Source organism: Eulemur rufifrons, chromosome 12, assembly GCF_041146395.1.
Source record: "Eulemur rufifrons isolate Redbay chromosome 12, OSU_ERuf_1, whole genome shotgun sequence".
In the NCBI taxonomy this organism is placed as follows: domain Eukaryota; kingdom Metazoa; phylum Chordata; class Mammalia; order Primates; family Lemuridae; genus Eulemur; species Eulemur rufifrons.
This window is the reverse complement of record NC_090994.1, coordinates 3,586,541-3,605,223: the sequence shown is the minus strand read 5'-3', so window position 1 is coordinate 3,605,223 and position 18,683 is coordinate 3,586,541.

The following is an 18,683-nucleotide window of genomic DNA, read 5'->3' as shown; positions in this document are numbered from 1 at the left end:
GGCACAGAGAGACGTATGGCTCCACTTCCACTGCTCCTGGCTTTAGAAAACTGTGTCCAAATGGGCTTGCATGGTGCTTGGTTACGTGGCAGAGGCCAGAGCTGGTGGGTGGTGCACTGGGACCTCCTGGGAGTGGAGGGCCCTGTGTGTGGGTGAGGGGCCAGCAAGTGCAAACTGGACAGCAGCTCACCCAGTTAGCTACAGGGTGTGCCCACAATAGTCCGTCCCCAACACCAAGTACAAGGGAACAAGGAATCACCAATGTCTCTGTGCATTACAGAGAAAAGAGGGTCAACTGGGCTTTGAATGTTTGTCCCCCCCAGAGCTCATGCATTGAAACTCTAACCCCCAAGGTGACGGTGTGAGAAGGTGGGCCTTTGGGAGTTGAGCAGGTGCTGAGGGTGGAGCTCTTACGAGTAGCATTAGTGCCCTTAGAGAAGAGGCCCAAGGAGCTTGTCCACAGCAAGGAGGCACAGTGTATGAACCAGAAAGCGGGCCTCGCCAGACCTGGAATCTGGCAGCACTTTGATCTTGGACTTTCAGCCTCCAGAACAGTGAGAAATAAATTTCTGTTGTTGATAAGCCACCCAGTCCATGGTATTTTGTTATAGCTGCCCGCATGGACTAAGACAGGGTCCGGAATCACAGCAAAATTACACATTGGCACAGGGGGAGAACCTTAAATTCTAGACGCATATTCCACAAGAGCGAAAATTCAGAATGGGGTTCTCTATAACTGGTTTGATAAAAACATTTACTAAAGGGGAGAAACTCAATTTAGGAAGGATTTTAGCCAAACTAACCAGTAGGAGCCCCCAACGTCTTTTCCTCAGAACTCAAACTCTCTTTAAACAGCTGAACCCTCTGTAAGCTAACGATCACCCGTTCATTTAATACGAGGTTGAGAAGTGAGTGGGCAGGAGGGGGCTTTCTGTTTCTTTCCTAGTAGACGTGTCCCCCAATTTGCCCCTTCTTGGGACTGAAGAGCCATTTATTTGGTGTAATTGGCAACTGGTTCCTTTCTGAAGTCTTGGCGTAGGGCTTGGCACAATCTAATAGTCAGTCCCCTGTCCAGGGCTCGCCCACATTTCTAGGAGGGACTGAGGGACTGGGGGCAATTGAGGAGGCCCAGGGAGGCCCCTCTACTCACCACTGGCTGTTTCCTTCCTCTAGGGTGGTCTCTTCTCTAAGACAAGCCTGCATTCCAGGTGCCTGCCCTCGAGAGGAAGTACCGGGAAGGCAGGTATAGAAAATTGTAAGTTAGAAAGTTGGCAGGGAGGGAAGGAGACGGAGAGAATGAGGAGTTGAGGGAGGTCAATGCAAGGGCCAGTTGCTGAGAAAGTGCCCTCTCTCCTCCCGGAGTCCGGGATGCCCCCATCTGGTGAAGGCCCCTCTTTCTCTTTGTCCCCCGCTCCTCAGGGGAGTCCCACCCTGGGGCAGCCTCCTGCCAAGCGGAAAGGGCTGATAGGACAGGGATTCCTTTCAAGAAGGGCTCCTCCTTTCCTTCCAAATGACACTTCTTGAAAATGGAACATGTCCAAGCACGCAGAGAAGAGAATAACATCGTGAGACTCATGTAACCACCACCTTACTTGCCATATATGCTTTGAAAGCTGTTTCAATCAAGCCCTCGGACCCAGCAGCATCTGACGCCTGCCCCCTCCCTCTCAGCCCCCCCCTCTCTCAACCTGCCCCTCCCCGCCCCACCTTCCGCTCACATCCAATAAAGAGTCCGGAATGAGTAGGGTTGTATTCCATGCCGTGTTTCTCCGAGTGCAGCCATAACAAATAATCCTAATGGAACCATAAGAAATCTTTTTGCTCCGTGTCAGTGGGGCTTGGTCTCAAGGCACTTTGCCCCAAAGGTTCATTTGCAGAATTTCTTGCATAAGGCATTGGGGGTGGGAGTGAGTGTTATACCCAGAAAGTACAACCCCGGACTTTTCTGCCATCCCCACCCCCAGACTCTCACTTTTAACGCTGGGTTTTCTCTCCAGCTTCTCGTCCCCTTAGCTTCTTTGGGGTTGCCCCTACCCAGCCCCTCTCTCAACCCTCTGCTGTCGCCTGCAGTCAGGCTCTGTGCAGGGCTCCTCCTACCTGGCGGGAGCTGTGCACACCTGGGGGCATCACCGCCCACTTACCCTTTAACAGTCTTCCTCTCCCGGTGCCAGCTGCTTCCAACTCGGTGCAGGAAGCCTTTGGTCCAGTCAGAGACCACCCTCTGCTCACACGGATGCCCAACCGCAGCCAGAATGTTCCACGCCACCATTATCCGCCCCTCCCCCACCACGCTTAAAGGAAAAGGCACGCACACACACGTGTTATTAAAATGAACTGTTTATATTATCTCAGTTGAGTCAATACATTATAATGTATTAAAATGGAAAGGTACAAAATTGAAATAAATACTTTCTGATTCATGTATAAATCTTTTTTTTTGTCAAGATGACTTTTATCGTCAGTACATGTCACAAGAAAACATTTAAAATGACACCGAAACAATCATTGAAATCATGGTGCATGGAGGAAAAAGGTAAAGAATACGACTTTTGGCTTGTTTTGGCATGAGACCTTGATACAATTTGGGTTCCCCAAAACCATGTGAAGGGTGGCAAAATAGAAATGCTCGAAACTTGACTTAAAAAAATAAACAGGCTTTACAAAAACCCTCTTTTTTTTTTTTTTTTTTTTTTTCTTAACCCAGCCACTTCTCTGCATGGTCTGCACTTACAATAGATACATTCATTATTGTCCAAGGGAAGACAGCAACTGCCTTTCATTTTAAAGAGCTTGGTGGAGAGGCTGAAGAAATATGCTGCAGCTGAAGGTGAGTAGAATGTTCCGGAGAACAAAAAAGTCTAGATGGTCTTCAGGAACAGCACTGAGCGCGATGGGGGCAGGGTCTCTGGGATGAGAGGAGGGTGGAGGAGAGTGAGGAGTCCAGATCTGAAGCCGCGGGGACTGAGGGTGGAGTCGGGGTGACGGTGGGGACAGTGGGGTACGGACATCTCTCCACCTGAGCAGTCCTGGGTTTGTCCTCAGCCCGGGAACGTCGCTCTTTTAGCAAGAGGTGAACCCTGGGCTTTGGAGACCGGGCGGGGGGAGGGGAGAGCTTGGACTCTTTTGAGGCACAGCAGCATTTGGGGGACTGGGACAGGCTTACAATGGATCCCACGGGAGGGGCTTCTCTTCTGTTCTGACTGCTTATTAGGTGGTTCTTAAGGCAATAAGGACTTTAGCAAACTAGAAGTTAAGGGCAGCTAAATTCAGCCAGATCGAAGGTAAACGAAAGGTGGGAAGGAGTCCCTTTGTCCTCAGCTACCTCCCCCCCAAGCACAGGAAGCCTCGGCTCCTGAAGCTCTGGATTTACAGTACGCAGTAGCACAGGGCTTGCCCTTTGGACGGCTCCATGGAAAGGAGGCTCATCCCTGACTTGGGGCAAACGGAGCGAAGTTCCTACCGTCTCGGATCTTTCCTGCGGCCACCCGGCTGGCGAGGGTGAGGAGGAAGCACCAAGGTTCGTGCAGAAGTTACATCGGGACCTTTGCTGTCGGTGTCTGGCACATCCCAGTGGCCGCGAACACCATGTCCTGGCAAGCCAGGCCTAAGGCTTGCATGCCCCAGCGAGACCCACGCTCGGCTGGAGAGGAGGACGGCCGTTCAGGTTCAGGAATGTTCCTCTAGAGCAGATGGAATGGCAGCTACAATGTCCATGGGAGCGGGAGGTCCTGGGGTGTCTCTGAAAGAAGCTGCTTTGACTTGGATCCACTCACAGGGAAACGCCCAGAAGATGGAACAGAACAGACAGAGCCTTTGCCTGTCCCTGTGCTCTGGAGTGAAGAAGACGGGCAGTTGCCCCGAAGTGCTATAGGAAGCGGGAGCCTGTTACTCTGGCCCAACCGGCAAGATGCTGGGTGAACTGACTGCCTAGTGCCGAAGAACCGGCTCCCGGGCGGCTGCTGCTACAGGGTACAACTACCACTCCAGCCAATGACCCGCACGTGACCCTGGTGAACTGGGCAGAAATCGCCTCCACCCTCTAGCGCTGGAAGGTGGTCTAGAAAGGGCGCTCCGTGACATGCCTGGGGCCTGAGCAGGCAGCGGCACAGAAAGGCTGTGCTCTGATCACCCGGGGTGGGGATGAGTGTGTGCAAGGAGAAACATCGGTCGTCACGGCCAGCGTCTGGGACCAGTTCCCTGCTTGGCCTTCCTCTGATAGGAGCTACTTGTTTTGGTCCAAAGAAAGATGAGCGGCATTTTATCCAGGAACCTAAGAATTACAATAATAAATCGATAAAGAAAATGTGGTCACCAGCCTGGGAGGTGATGGACAACAAAAGATTGGCCACGAGTTCACGATCATTGCTCAGATCGATTGGTAGGTCGGTGGGCTTCACATTCTTAAATCAGCGTCATGTTCTTCAGCTCTGCTCTACCCAAAGCAGGCAGCGATTTTTAAAAATCCTGCCGATTAGCCTTAGGAGCATGACAACAATAGCAAGTGCGCTTTATTGCTTTGCTGAGCTTGTGGTCACCCTTCTTGGGTGCCCACAGGGCTCAGTGGAGACAGCAGCAGCCTCGGGTTTGCGCGTGACTTTGAGCAGCGAGCGGGTGCGCTGGCAGCGGGGCTGGCCGTGCCCGTGTTAGGTCTAAGAACACTGGGGAGCAGAGGGGCTCTACTGATCGACAGTTCAGAAACCAAACTGTAACACATAAACCTGCAGGTTGGAACCAACTGCAGTGACGCAGAGAATGTGCACACACATGAACTACCAGGACATACCCACAGTAGCAGGGGACTCGGGAGACACACTGGGAAAAGAGTTGTGTTAGGATAGCCGGATTATGAAATAGCATGTTTTCAAACTCTGTCACATCTTCTGGTTTAAAGAGAATAGATTATAATGACTTTTATTAGTGCCAAGCAAATTAGCTTCGGGACCTATGGCCCTAACTTGGGGGTGGCGGCTGCAGGGCCTTTTTTTGCCAGGGCTGCCTGCTGGGTGGCTAAGTGCCCCGGCGCTGGCCAATTCTGGGCACTCTCTCCTCCCATACAGCCAGCAGGGGTGCTCCCCCGCCCAGCACTTCCAGGGGAGGACCCCCACCCACCTGGGGAGGACGCCCACCCACCCGCTGTCTGATGGGACAAAGCAGTTCCTATGGCTGCTCACCTCTTCTTGGGGAGCCACCACCAGGAAAGGGCACTGAAGGTCCTTCCTGGGCCCAGGGCCACATTTTATCTTTTCTGGAGCCTGATTGATTGGCGCCTGGTAGGGGGGACGGGGGGAGTCACTTATGAAAGGCGGGGAGGTGGTGTGAGATTGTAAAAGGCTGGAATAGCAGCCCTTTAAAGGAATAAAGCCCTTTAAAAATCTTCAACTCAGGGACTTGGTGTCTTTCAAGAAACAGCACTGTAATCTAATTGGAATAAAAAACATTTCTCCCTTTATTTAGAAAGAGACTCTTAAGACCTGGAGGCTGGGGAAGGGGTAGGACTCCCCCGGCCCTTCTCAGAGATGACACAGAATCTAGTGCCTCCTGAGCCAAGGGCAGACTTGATTTTAAAAATTCAAATAAAAACACGTTCTAGGTTAGATCTGTGTAAGCTTCGGGACAGAAACCCCAAAGAGTCCTCCCAAAGGAGAGGAAGCCAGGGGCTTCCCAGCTCCTTTAAGGTGGAAGGTGAGGCCAGGAGGCCTGCAGGCATCATTCTGGGTCTACCTGTTTGCATGAGGAAAACACACTCTGGCTTCTGGAGAAGAAAAAGAGAGAAAATGAAAAGAGAGAAAAACCAGAAGAAATTTATAGTAAGTATTACAAAGACTTGATTGGATCAAAACATTGAGGGTTTCCTGAAACAGATCGCTAAAAGGAACTGTGGGATGCTCTTCCCAAAGAGAGAAAATGCCTCCGGAGCGGAAGACATCTGGGAAGGCTGGAATGTCTGGACAACAGGCGGGGGCGTTGTGTGGACAGATGGGCAGATAGCTCCGAGATGTTTTAGGAAAATCTCTTCTAGCAGGGGACTCGGTAAGAACAGGTTATAGACTTAGATTCTGCTGTTTCTAATTCTCATTGTTCCTCCTCGTCCCACAGAAATATAGACAAACCAGATGCCAGCTCATTGCATATCCAAAACCCTAACCCTCCTAACTGAGTTTCCACCGGGCTGGGCTGGGGGAGGGGAAGGTAGATATGTGTGTCCACATTGACTCTGGTCACTGAGAGAATAAACTCTGCTCGTTCCTTTCCCAGGATCTTGTATCAAACATGACAGTTTGGGAACCATGATCTGAATTGCACAAATGAAAAGGTGGACTCTCTGCATTAAGGGTGATAAGTCAGGAGAGGGACAAAGGAACACTGGGAAGGAGGGGCTGAGGGTGGCTCTGCTTCTGTCTAGCTGTGTTTCTTTGGGCTTCGGTTTCCTCATCTGCAAAGGGAGGAGATTGGACCACACGTGCTCTGGGGTCCTCTCTGACGTTCAGTCTGTGCCCTGGAGAACTGACACCAGTCTGGAATGGATGCGAGGTAGGGGCTGAATTCTAGGATCGTGAAGGTCTCCATCAGCCTTGCATCCAAAGAGAGCAAGTCTTGTTCCTGGGGAATGGTAAGTGCATTTCCTAACAGGTTCCTCAGGACTCCTGACCTGTCAGCAGGTTCACGTGCTCCTTCTAAATTCTGGCCTTGGCAGAGCCAAGCAGGAAAAGACTAGAACTCGCCACATGTCTGTGGAATCCGCCCCTTTGCAGCCAAGCTTGATTCTGAGGGGAAGTAGGAAGTGGGTTCAAACCTAAAGAAAATTACAAAATATTTTGAAAGACACCCACTGGCAGTGGACCATGATGTGATTGATGCTCATAGTCAGGCACGTCACAGAGGAGTGAAGTGCCCGTGAGTAAACAGATGCTTGTGAAGTGCTCGAGCTCTGAGCTCTTAACTTTGAAGAGTGAGAAAGGTGGATATCACAGTACAGGTTCCCGCTGAGTTGGCCTTCAGGATTGATACTTCCCTGCAGAACCAACAAGCCCAAGACCTCAGAGGACTGGCTGTGTCTCCAGATTTGAGGAGGAGGGAACAGCCCATTTGGAAAGAGATGCACTATCCTGCCAAAAGGCCAGTGTCTGCAAAGACACAAGTACTAGAAACATCTATCTAGGTATCTCCGATATCATCTGTGTATGTGGGTTCCTAGCAATGGGGGCGGTGGGCAGGTGTCTATCAGAGTCTGGGCTGGGAAAATATAGAATGGCAAACTCCTTTTGTGCCCGGGGGAAAAAACAAGTCCACGATTCTGACTCAGTTAGAGAAAAGATAGGATGTTGGGCCAGAGATTCAACTCCATATCCCAGAGACATTGCCTGCCAGTTCTTCCTCCTTCCAAGCTGTGCGGGAGCCACCTAGCTGAAGAGATGACTGTGGACTCCAGGGTAACCTTGAACCAGAACAGCCTGTGCCTTTCAAGACATGAGCAGGTCCAGGTGTTCAGAGGAGGAGAAGGGATGCCCCGAGCATTGTCTCCAAACATACAACAATTCAGTCTCTTAGGTAGTTAAAGGTCCACTTTTGCTTAAAGTGCACTCAAGATCCAAGAAAATGTCAATGCCTCGCCCCTCACCCCACACCCCACACTGCACTTCCTGAGCTCACACAGAGACACTGAGGCACGAGGAAGGACAAACAATTTTCCTGCAGCTCTCACACTGACCTGGCAACGCTCCTGGGAGGAAAACCCAAGATCTCTCTTTCTGAGCTCTTTAATATCTTCCATTGCTTGTCTGCCTAATTCACATTTAGTCTGTCTGCCTATCTACCTACAATATATTATATGTACTATTACGTATAAAATATAAATAATTCTTAGATTCCTGCTTAACCTCCTGTCCTTTTCTCTTCCTTTATATAACTAGGTTTGGAATACTAATAATCATAATAAAAAAAAAAAAAAAAAAGGATGTTCCATGACAAGGGAAAACCACAGTACTGCTCAAAGGAATGGACCTCTGGGAGGAGAGATGACAGCCCTTGTCCGTGGGCCCTGGGGGAGCTTCAGATCTGGACCGTCCGGCGAATTGAATGGAACACAGTTCAACAGAAATCGGCAATGGAGACATCTGCGCCAGACGCCGTGAACTTCCACAACCTGGTTTTAAGGAACAGTAAATACAATAGAGATAGAGAGATACACTATGCTCAATCTTGAGTACTGAAACGAGTTATAAATAGAAATATGCTAAATTAAAAAAGACAGACATCGTAGGCAATAGTCTGGTCAACAACCAATCACCATTAGGATCAAAAAGTAAACCGGCCTTTTCGGTGCGCACCTGCACGACGTTTCTCAATGCACTAAGTACATTTTAACCATGCAAAAATACACAAACATCTTAACTAGGTTGTTTTTGTTTTTGTTTTGTTTTTGTAAAAAAAAAAATCAAACACCAACATTATGCATTTTTGTTAATTATATTGGTTAAAGTAACAGCCCGTGGCTGCCAAATATCAGATACATCATATACATATTTTTATACAGAATCTGGACAACACAACATTACACATCAGAGAGAGAAAAAGAGAGAAAAAGAGAAAGAGATTATTTGTTCCTTTGTGGGTTTGTTGTTGTTGTTGTTCAGTAAAAAAATAAAGTAAAATATGAGAAGCAATGCTAAGAAGGAAAACACTTCAACAAGTTAGGAATACATAGGGAAAATTGCTAATCGGAAATACAGGAGGAAAAAGAGTTCATATTTAGGTCTGTGTCTAGAATTTTCTTCACTAAGGAACAAAAGAGCACGACAGGTGTATCGGTTTGGAAAAGCAGAAAGAGCGGTAACATCATGCTGTCTGGATCCCAGCACGTTTCCAGCAAGAAGAAAAAAAATCAGAATCACAAATTAATTTCACAAGTTTTGTTCTCAAAAATGTTCTCCCTTACCCAGGAAGCTGGGTAATGCGGGGGGGGGGGGGGCGGGCAGCTCAGTTGAGAGAGTCCTTGGCAAAGGTTTGGCCAAAACCGTTGGCCGTAAATTAGTTGGAGATGTGAACTGTCTGTGGGAATTCACGCAATGAAGTGCGACGTCAGCTCGCTCCGTCTAGGCAAGACTCCCCATTGCCAGCTAGTGATCTGGCGGAGACACAACCCCCATGACAGGTTCGGCTAGCCAGGCCCCAGTCCTGCCCCTTAACCATTTGGCGTCAACACAATCTCAAGAATTCAACCTGGAAAGAAAACAAGACCTTGAACACAAGCTATGGAAGCGCTACCGTGTCACGGTTAGATTACAAAAATGTGAAAATTCAGATGTAATCAAAAAATACAAAATCGGTTTCAATAAGATTTGCTTTTTTTTTTTTTAAACCATTACAGCGCAAGGTTTTTCAGATTACAGTAGAAGTTATGTGTCTGCTTACAGTAACTAGAGTAAATAGCTGATTTTGTTCTGCTAGAATCAGAGGTCCCTGATAAGTGAGAATGCACCAGTCTGAAATCAACCCAGCACAAGAAATGGATGTCGGAACGTAAAACACAGTTCGCCGCGGTCTTCACCCCTTCGAGTAGGAACAGGTGAACGGTGTCGTTAGCACAACTCATTAGCATGAGGTTCTTCCTCCGTTAAAAAAATGGTAATAAATAGATGGTATTAAGATTCCAACACGAAAAGGACGAGAAACCGGGGGGCTGAGGCTGGAGGATCTGAGTGGACTTTCCCACGTCACTGAGCTCTTCCCATTGTACTTGTGTGAAAAAGGAATTTTTAGCACGAGCCTCTTGGGGCAATGCTGTTTTGTGCTTCAGCCCCCTTGTCCCAGTCTGTTGGGAGAGGGAGCGGCACCACCTCACGGAATGAAAGAAAAACATAACGGGGTCACCCTCCCCCCCCGGAAAAGGAAGATGGAACAAAATTCAAGCTGGGGGGGGGAGAGGAGCCTTCATCTCGCAGATGGATGCCCTTGTCAAGGCCATCGAGCCCCTCGGAGTCTCGAGTTCTGCAAGGGGGGAGAGGGGAAGGGCCAAGAACCCAGAAGGACATCTGGGAACAAGAGCTGCCGTTCCGCCAAGAGCCTCGCCTTTGGGCACAGAGCGGTGTGACCAGGTGACCGTCCTCACCTTCATGTTGAGGGACACGAGGAGATGCAAGGGGCTGGGGAAGACCCCTGTTCTGAGGTCTGCGGAGCCAGCCAGTCTGGGCTAGGTTCCCGCCATCAGGGGTGGAGGGGCACAGCTGTGCTCAGCCCCAGCACTTGGCTGCCCCCAGCAGGTGCACCCACCATGGTCTGTCCTAGGAGTGGCAAGATCAGGCCTGAGTCCTGTCCCTCGCTTTTGGCATAAGGTGCTCACACCTGCTCTTCCCTTTGGCCAGAAGAGATCCTACCCTACGAGGCTTCTGAATCTCATCTCGTACTACGCTTTCCCAGAGGTCAGTTCCCATCCATGACCTATTACCGCAAAGTGGTTGTCCTAGAAACGTCCTCTGTACTCCTCGCCCAGCTCTGACTCGAAACGCAGCCCACAGCCTGCTCCTCGGGGTACAGAGGTGGTACCCTCTGCTCATTGCTCTCGCGCACTAAGCGGCTGGTGTCTCTAAGCCAGCTGAGGTCTGCAGGGACTGCTGACCACGGGTCTTCCCTCGCAAGGAAGAGTTTTAAAGGTGCAAGTTGCTTTGCCTGGGTGGCCTTAGCAAACACCCATGTCATTCACAAGATAAATCCCCAGAGCCTTGCCTAGCTTTCTCCAAATGGTGTAGTTCTGATCTGACAGTTTGCAGATGAAACGGGAACTGGAGCCATGTGGACTATGGATGAAGGTTTGTGATCACAGATGTATTGACACGAGGAGAGGGATAGAATGAAATGAGGGAGTGAGATGATATGTAGTACGGCTTAAAAGCTAAAGACATGCCCCAAGAGTTCTGAAAATGCCCCAGGACAAGGCTGTGATCCCACTCTCGGTACCTGGGACTATCTGTCGTATTCCCCGTTAGTGACGGAGCCGTTCTGGCTGAGACCCACTCGCAGCAATGGTGTTTTGAAGAACAGGCACTGTCAGTCCAGGGCCTTGGTGGGAGGTAGGTGGCCTGCTGCTCCTCTGACTCTCAAGAGAAGGGGTTTGGACATCACTGACTCTTACTCCCTTGTGGTCGTGTGACCTCGGGCAGAGTGACCTCTCTGAACTTTAGTGTCCTCATTTGCACGTTGGGTATGCGTTACTTTATTATTCCCAGGGCTGTTGAGAAGATCCATGAGGCATTGCGTGTGGAAGCACTCCACATTCAGGAAATGCAGTGCACAACATGATCCACCTCTATTATGAGCATCAGTCACACCCTCCCTTGAAACAAAGTTTAATAATTTTCTGTATCCTTTTTGCTTGGTTTCATTTTGTTTGGTCAGTAATCTCTGTGCATCCAATAACATCTAATACGGCTGGTTCTCACCTGGTGACAAGCTAATGCTCTGGTCTTCTCCCCAGTACATTTCAACTGCTTGACATCAACAGCAAAAAGGGATTGGAGGAAGTGAAGTCTTTCTTTACCTTGAAGATATATGATTTAAGTATGTCTATTAGGATGAGCAGTTGGCTTCATCTTTTAAAGGAAGAGAAAAAATGGTGACTTGATTTAGGAGATGTTTACCTTCCATTTAAGGAGGATCTCCCTGGGTTCTTATGCTCATAAACATTAGCGTAGGTTAGGAAGGGAGGAGCTAATTTTTTTTCCCATTTGTTGGATAAGTGGGTATTGATAACAGAATTTTAGGACAGCAAGGGGCCTTAGGGAGGATTGTCTTCATTTTGCAAAAGAGAAAGCTGTGCTTGAGTGAGTGGAGTGTGTTGGTGGCAAGTCCAGTATGCCAGCTGCTGTGCCTGGCTTATAGAAAGGGGTGACCCTGTTTGGGGGTGGGGGGGTGGGAGGCGGGGCTAGATGACAGCTCTCTGTGGTCCCGGGATGCAAGAGCATTGCTTCCCAAACTCTGCATTTCTGCTTACAGAAGTCCTTCTCAACCTGTTGTTACCCAGCCATGCTCAGAGAAAAATCGCTGGATAAACTCCTGATGGACTTTTAGAGGTCCAGTTTGCTGAATTAAACAAGGAGGTTAAGGAAGAAACAAGAACTATTTCTTGAAGGTTAAAAAACAAACAACACTATTTCTGATCACTGTTAAACAGTGAGGACTTAAAAAAAAAAAAGTACCTGCCATTGACATAACCTGTGGCTTTAAAATGGACTTACTTGAGGGTAAATATTAATATATAATATTTTGGAAATGGGTACCTGGAGTAAGCAATGAATACAACGAACGTGACATGTCTTGATTTCAGAAACTCTTTTGATCAAGTACCTCAAAACGCATCTCAGCACTTGCCATGAGAATGGAATAGGAACAAAGAAAGAACAATTCTTAAGTGGGATTGATGAGAATTCGTTAGTGGCCTAAAGGGGCCTCGTGGGAGTGGCCTAGGGCTCCTTATCTCACGGGGAACCTCTGGGGGTTGTTGACTGAGCCAAGGCCTGTGTTGGCCCCTGTGTCATGCTGCTGTGTCTCGTTTCTCTCTCGGCTGCTCCTAAGAGAATATCCTTCTCCCTTGTGCTCTGTGATCCGTGTACCTACACATAGCATGTTGCTTAAGCCAAGCTCTGTACGTCCATAAGGCTCCACACGGAGGCACGTGGGTGGCCCGTGGACATGAGGAAAAGACGGCTAGGAATGAGATCGGGATGCTGAGTTTCAGGTCTTTCATTTCTCCTGGGGGTGGGGCAATAAAGGGTCCATTCTCCACTCCCCCGACCAAGGTTACCATGACTATGGGTGAAGCAACCGACTTTCTTTCTAGAACAATCTATCTCAAGGATAGAGGAATCTTTTCATTACTCTCTCCTCTCTTTGTCTTATCTTTCTGCTTAGGCCATTTTCCCCAAGGGAGCATTGCTTTTGAGAAGGACTCCTGGTGATCTTGCAAAGGCATCCTCTACAAATGACTGTCAAGGGAGTTAATACATTGGTGCCCACTGCGGGTTCCTTTTAGGGGAAGGAGCAGAAGAGTAGGGGATACATTGCATTAATTGTTTCCTTATAGACTGTCCCTAGTGTCCTAAACCCAGGAGGTGCCACCCAGGAGGAATGCTCTGCAGTCTTTCAGAGGGACAGGTAAAGGCAGAGAGCTCATGGTGTCCACATCATCTCTTCTCTCTCTGAGCTCAGTGGGGCTGACCTGGTTTCCTCTCCTTTAAACCCCAGAAGGTTTATCTGTACTCATTAGTTTCAGTCTAACCTTTCAGCCCTGGATGGGCAGAGTTTACCTCTCCCACCAGATTGTGAATCACTTGGGGACAGGGTGTAGTCGCGTGCCTGGGATCTCTGCTAGATGAATGATGAGTGAGAAGACTAAAGAAGGAAAGAATCAACTGTGCATGAGTTCAGGAATCGGACTGAGCTCTCGGTTCTCAAGAGAAGAAATCTCTTCCTGTAACCTCAGGGAGACGGCTGCCAGTTTTGACTGTGGACCTGGGGCAAAGCCAAGGTCTTTGTAAGCTTCCCGCAGCAAAGTTAGAGCCCAGGACTTTGGACCAGCCGAATTGGAGGCAGCGACTCTTGTTAGATGCTGAGCTTTGCTTCTTGGTTTCTTTTTAGCAGTTTGGGCTCCAAAAATAATGATGCCATCCAATGTCCCGATCCCTTCTCTACAACATGCAGAGACCCTGCCAAAAGGGCCCCCTGAGAAAGACCAGAAGAAGACCAGTGGGTTCTCATAGGATCTACTTTAGGCACTGTTTTTTTCAGGGAAAATCTTTGGAAATAAGGGAAAGGATTTCTTTTCCATATGTAAGACTCAAGTCTGGGCTCTTACTCTCAGGCCATCTCAAGGCGGGTTGTTTATATACAGGCTGAGCCACGCTTGGCTACTACAGGCCAAGATAAAATATAGGGGTGACTTCTCAAAGGTTCAATTAGGCAGCAGGAAGAAAAGTAAAGTAAAATGTCCCCACTGATCAAGCAAGGGAGGGGTGTGACGGAAAAGGCGGGGGATTTTCAACCAAGACACTTCAGCCCACAGTCGTGGTTTTATCTCTGATTAACCGAAGGCAGTTGGGCAAATCATTCTACTGCTGGGGTCTCATTTTCCTCATCTGTAAAATAAAGTGATAAGTTGTATCTCTCTAGACAGAAGGTCACTATGAAGAATCAGGTCAACTAAACAAGAAAATACATAGAAAAGCACTTAGCAAATTGACACGAAGCAAGTGCTCAGTACAAAATGAGTTAAATCGGAAATGAGTGACGGTTTGGGTAGCACATTCTGGAGCAGAATCACTATAGGAACCAGACTGCGGGATTCCAAGCCTGTTTGCTCTATTAGGAAGTTCAAAGTTTTGGAACAGCCATCCACTACATTTCCACTGAGACGTGCTGAAAACCTGGGGTCTAATCAAAGGCCAGGCCACTATCTGAATGGTAAGGACCAATTCCAGGAACAGATCCATCTGCAGGGACGTTCTCACCCTTGTCCTGATTCTTTGTGCTTTTGCATCTCTCAGGCAAGGAATGGGGACCGCTGAGGAAAGCGTCAGGAAAAAATATATATTTCTTGTCTTCCTTTTCCATACTCTGTTCGTGATGTCTAGAAAGGCCTGGAATCACTACACAAATGATAGGAGAAACTAGGTCTTACCCCAAATCCCAAAGGCTCAGTCCCCCATTAGGCCGTGATGTGCCCACAGAAACAGCTCTGGGCTGCTGAACAAGGGCCCAGGGCCGGCTGAGGTCTGCCTGGCTCTGCTCATTCTGGGAGGCTGCTGTGGCCTCAAATATTCCAGAAGTTTGACCAGATGAGGTCAAGCTGAACTGAAACCTTATTAAGAAACAGATGTGCTCTTCCGTGTCTCTTGGGCAGCTCTGGGCTTTAGGAATTCTATTCATTATCCAAGTTCCTTTCCTTTAGCCTCAAAAACTCAGCTGTTTCAGAAATCAAATGTAAAGTGGTCAATTGACACCTTCCAATCAATGCAAATCAGCACTTCAAGCCTTATTCCTCCCGGCTTCCACCACGCACCACCGTGGAGGAGCGGAGCAATGGGTTTTAGGCATACCAGAGCTGCAGGGAATTAAACTTCGAGCCAGAGTGTGCACGTGAATCCACAGGAGCACCCACAAGCCCAGCCCTTGGGGGTGTCCATGAAGCCTTTAAAGAGGGTTATCCACAAGGAGGAGCCCCTTCCTGGCCCTCATTTCCAAACCAAGAGTTAACCTAGCTGCAGCTAAAGGACTATTCTTTTAACAAGGTAGGTAAATGTTAAACAGACAGTGAAAGACACAGTATGGCTTGAATATGCATTGCAGGAAATTGTCTTGCTTTCTCGTCAGAAAGCAATCAACATCGTAAGTGATTGATGCACCGTGAATGTGGGCGTGGCCAGACCTAGTCACTCATCTTCATGTATCCTATGAATCCTTCAAAACCCAACTCAAATGCCATTCTTTTCCAAGCCTTCCCTTGTACTTTCACTTAGAAGTATCGCTTCCTGTTTTGGATGTCCATAGCACCGGACACCCCTCTGGGCTCTGTTAGTCACTGTACTATAGTTCTTTATATATACTTCTTATCTCTCTCATATTAAATGTCTTGAGGTTTGTTTTATCTTTATATCCCCTATGGTTCTAGCCCTGTGCTTGGTATAGTAGGTGTTTAACAAATATTTGATAGTCAAATGATTGACTGAATTTAAAGTGGCAATACTGTTCTGGCAGGAAAACTCCAGTGGAGTAAAATAGATTTGTTATCTGCCACCTTGTCCTTTCAAGGAAGGTCATGGGGAAGACCAAGTGGCCTGAGAAGTCCAAGGTCAAAAAGCCTCTAACACAGCTGTACAACATCTTGAATTTAGGATGAAAGCAATTCTTGCATCATTTGCCACATTCCACTGAAATACACCTGCTGCCTCTGATCCAGTGATTTCAAAGTTCCTAAAGCATAGTTGTTCGTGTACAGGGCACCCAGCAACCTGCTAGAGATCCAGAAGTGTACTCCAAACTGGAGATTTCCCTGGGAGTCCCAGAGCAGCTTGCAACCATTAATAGGACTGAAAGCACCTCTGTCTGGAATGATCACATCCTGGGGACAGTGCCTTCTCCTTTCCTAGGGAGCAAAGATGTGTCTAGACTAGCAATGATGAGAAAAGCTCACGGCACCCTCATGGCAATGCGGGAGACCTCCTACAACAACTCAGCAACGATGCCCGAGCCCGAGGCCCAGCCCACTCTGCAGGGACATGGTCTGCACAGAAAGGAAGGGGAGAGAAGAAGATACTTTTTTTACAATGAGCTGAAGCTCAACTTCCTTTCCCCCTTTTCCACACCAGCTCCGACATGCGAGGCATCCTCTCTCGACCAAGGGAGCATTGCTCGTGAGCAAGCAGATCACTAATGAATAAAACTGGCTGGTCTAGGTCAGAAAAAGACCTGTGATGTCCCCTCCCATGGTGACCTTTAGAGTTTGGTCCATTTTGGACTCTTCCTCTCTAAGAAATAGATTGAACTCTCCATGCATAAGGCTGCCAACACACACACCTGAAATGTCTCCATCACAGATGCAGCAAGAAATTCCTTCTGCTAACTCTGAGGTTCCCATTACCTGTGTCCTGGGGTGCAATGGGCGTGGGCATCTAGGAAGGGTGGCACCAAGTGTGGAGACGGCCCAGAACCTGCGTGGAGAGAGAAGTCGGCCCGAAATTCAAACTGCAAAAGGGTCTCCGGTAAACAAGCCCTCCCCTGTGGGAAAATTGGGGAGCCGAGATGATGGGGAGACAGACAGGTCTGGTGGCTCCGCAGTTAACTTGCTCTTGGCACTGGGAGGGTGGAAAGTGGTGGTGCAAGAAAGGATTCCCCCAGAATCCACCTAAAAATAGGCTCCTCTGAATCCGTGATATGTCACCAAAAAAAAAAAAAAAAATAGGGAATAATAAGAATTGTGCTTTCTAGTACCTAAAAAAAAAAAAAGCAAATATTTCTTAAACATTTAATTATTTCAAAGAAAATCTTAGAATCTTGGGAAGCTCAGTGAGGTGGCAAATTCCTCAGAATAAAAAACCAACTTTGGAAGCAGACTGTCATTGTGCCCGTGTGTGTGTGTGTGTGTGTGTGTGTGTATGTGTGTGAGAATATATCACATATTCCCACTCACCTACTTACATGTATATATATATAAATACATATTTATCATTATATTTTTTCCCTTCAAATGAACACCAGTGTGTTCTACCTTCAGCACACATTTTATCTGCATTTCAATCCACAGACAGACCTTTATACCATAAAAAGAGAGAAATAGCCAAGAACAGGCTGAGGATAACCGAGCCAGGTTGTTTTAAAGGCCGATTCAGCTTTTGCGAAAGAACAAAGCAAACCTCCCCAAATACAAGTTAAAATGTCCATTATTAATACACACCAGCAATTATTGATGATCATCAGAAGGAAAAAAGGAAGCTAAAAAACCCAACATATTATAAAATCGAATCTTAAGTCTTTTCGTTTTTCCATAGTATTGTATATATTTTACGGGAAATGTCGCCATTTGTGGAAATGATTTCCCCTCCTTCCATGACGTCTTTCTCTTAGTTCCCTGGAACCGGGGAACAATAAAATACTTATAGGGTTTTGCTGAAGTATCATAATTTAAGGATCTTTTATTCTAACGTATAGACCTTTCTTTCTCTTGTTTAAAACATATTGAATGAATCTGAGAAAAGTCTTACATATTTTGGCCAAAGACACAGAGAAACAAGGGTTGTTGAACCACACAGATTACTTAGGGCTCACGACCTAGATGGGCTTAGCTAACACGCAGATAAAAGGAACCAGTTGCAGACAATCCACCTTCTATTCAAGATCCCTTGAACTGTACCGTCATCGTTCAGGATTCTTCCAAAAAACGTGAGTCTTTATGGCATCGCTGGCTTGTGGACTACCAATGTTTTTCCAAATCACCGTCCCTCTTAACACATGGTAGGGAAGAGAGTTCCAGAAGGTTTAGAGAAGAGGTGGGGGCTGGGCACAGGATAGTTCGCCACCATATAGCGCAACACATAAAATCACCCTAGAGAAAACGGCAGAGTCAAGACGTCGAAAGCAGCCCACCAGACAGGAACGCTAGGAGTCCGAGAGTACCATAACCCATGCCAAGAAACTGAAGTTGGAAAATTGGACGTAAATCAATATCAAAAGCTTCAAAAAAAAAAAAAAAAAAAAAAGTCAAAGCCAAACCGATGTTTCCTTTTTCCCCCTACGCACAAACCTTTCATTCTACACCCAAAGCCCAATGGCGTTGAGATCAATAGTTTTATCTGGAAGATTCAAGTCTGCAGAGACACTTTCTTTCCATTTGATCATTTGAGTCCACAGAAATAAAGCACCTTTGAAACCAAGAGTTGTTCAAGAATCCTAGTGTCTTATTCAATGTGTCGAAAAAGTACAGTTAAAATAATTAGAATAATCCATCAAATGACGAACACAACAATATTGACTCTAGTGGATTAGCAAAAGGGCTCCCGAGGACAATTCACAACTAAGAAGATAGAGCACAATAAAAGGCTATGATATTTCATGAATATTCTGTGTTATAGCTTTGAACTTTATTGCAAAGCAAAAAATATATATTTTTATATATATATATTTTTATCTACATTTCACCT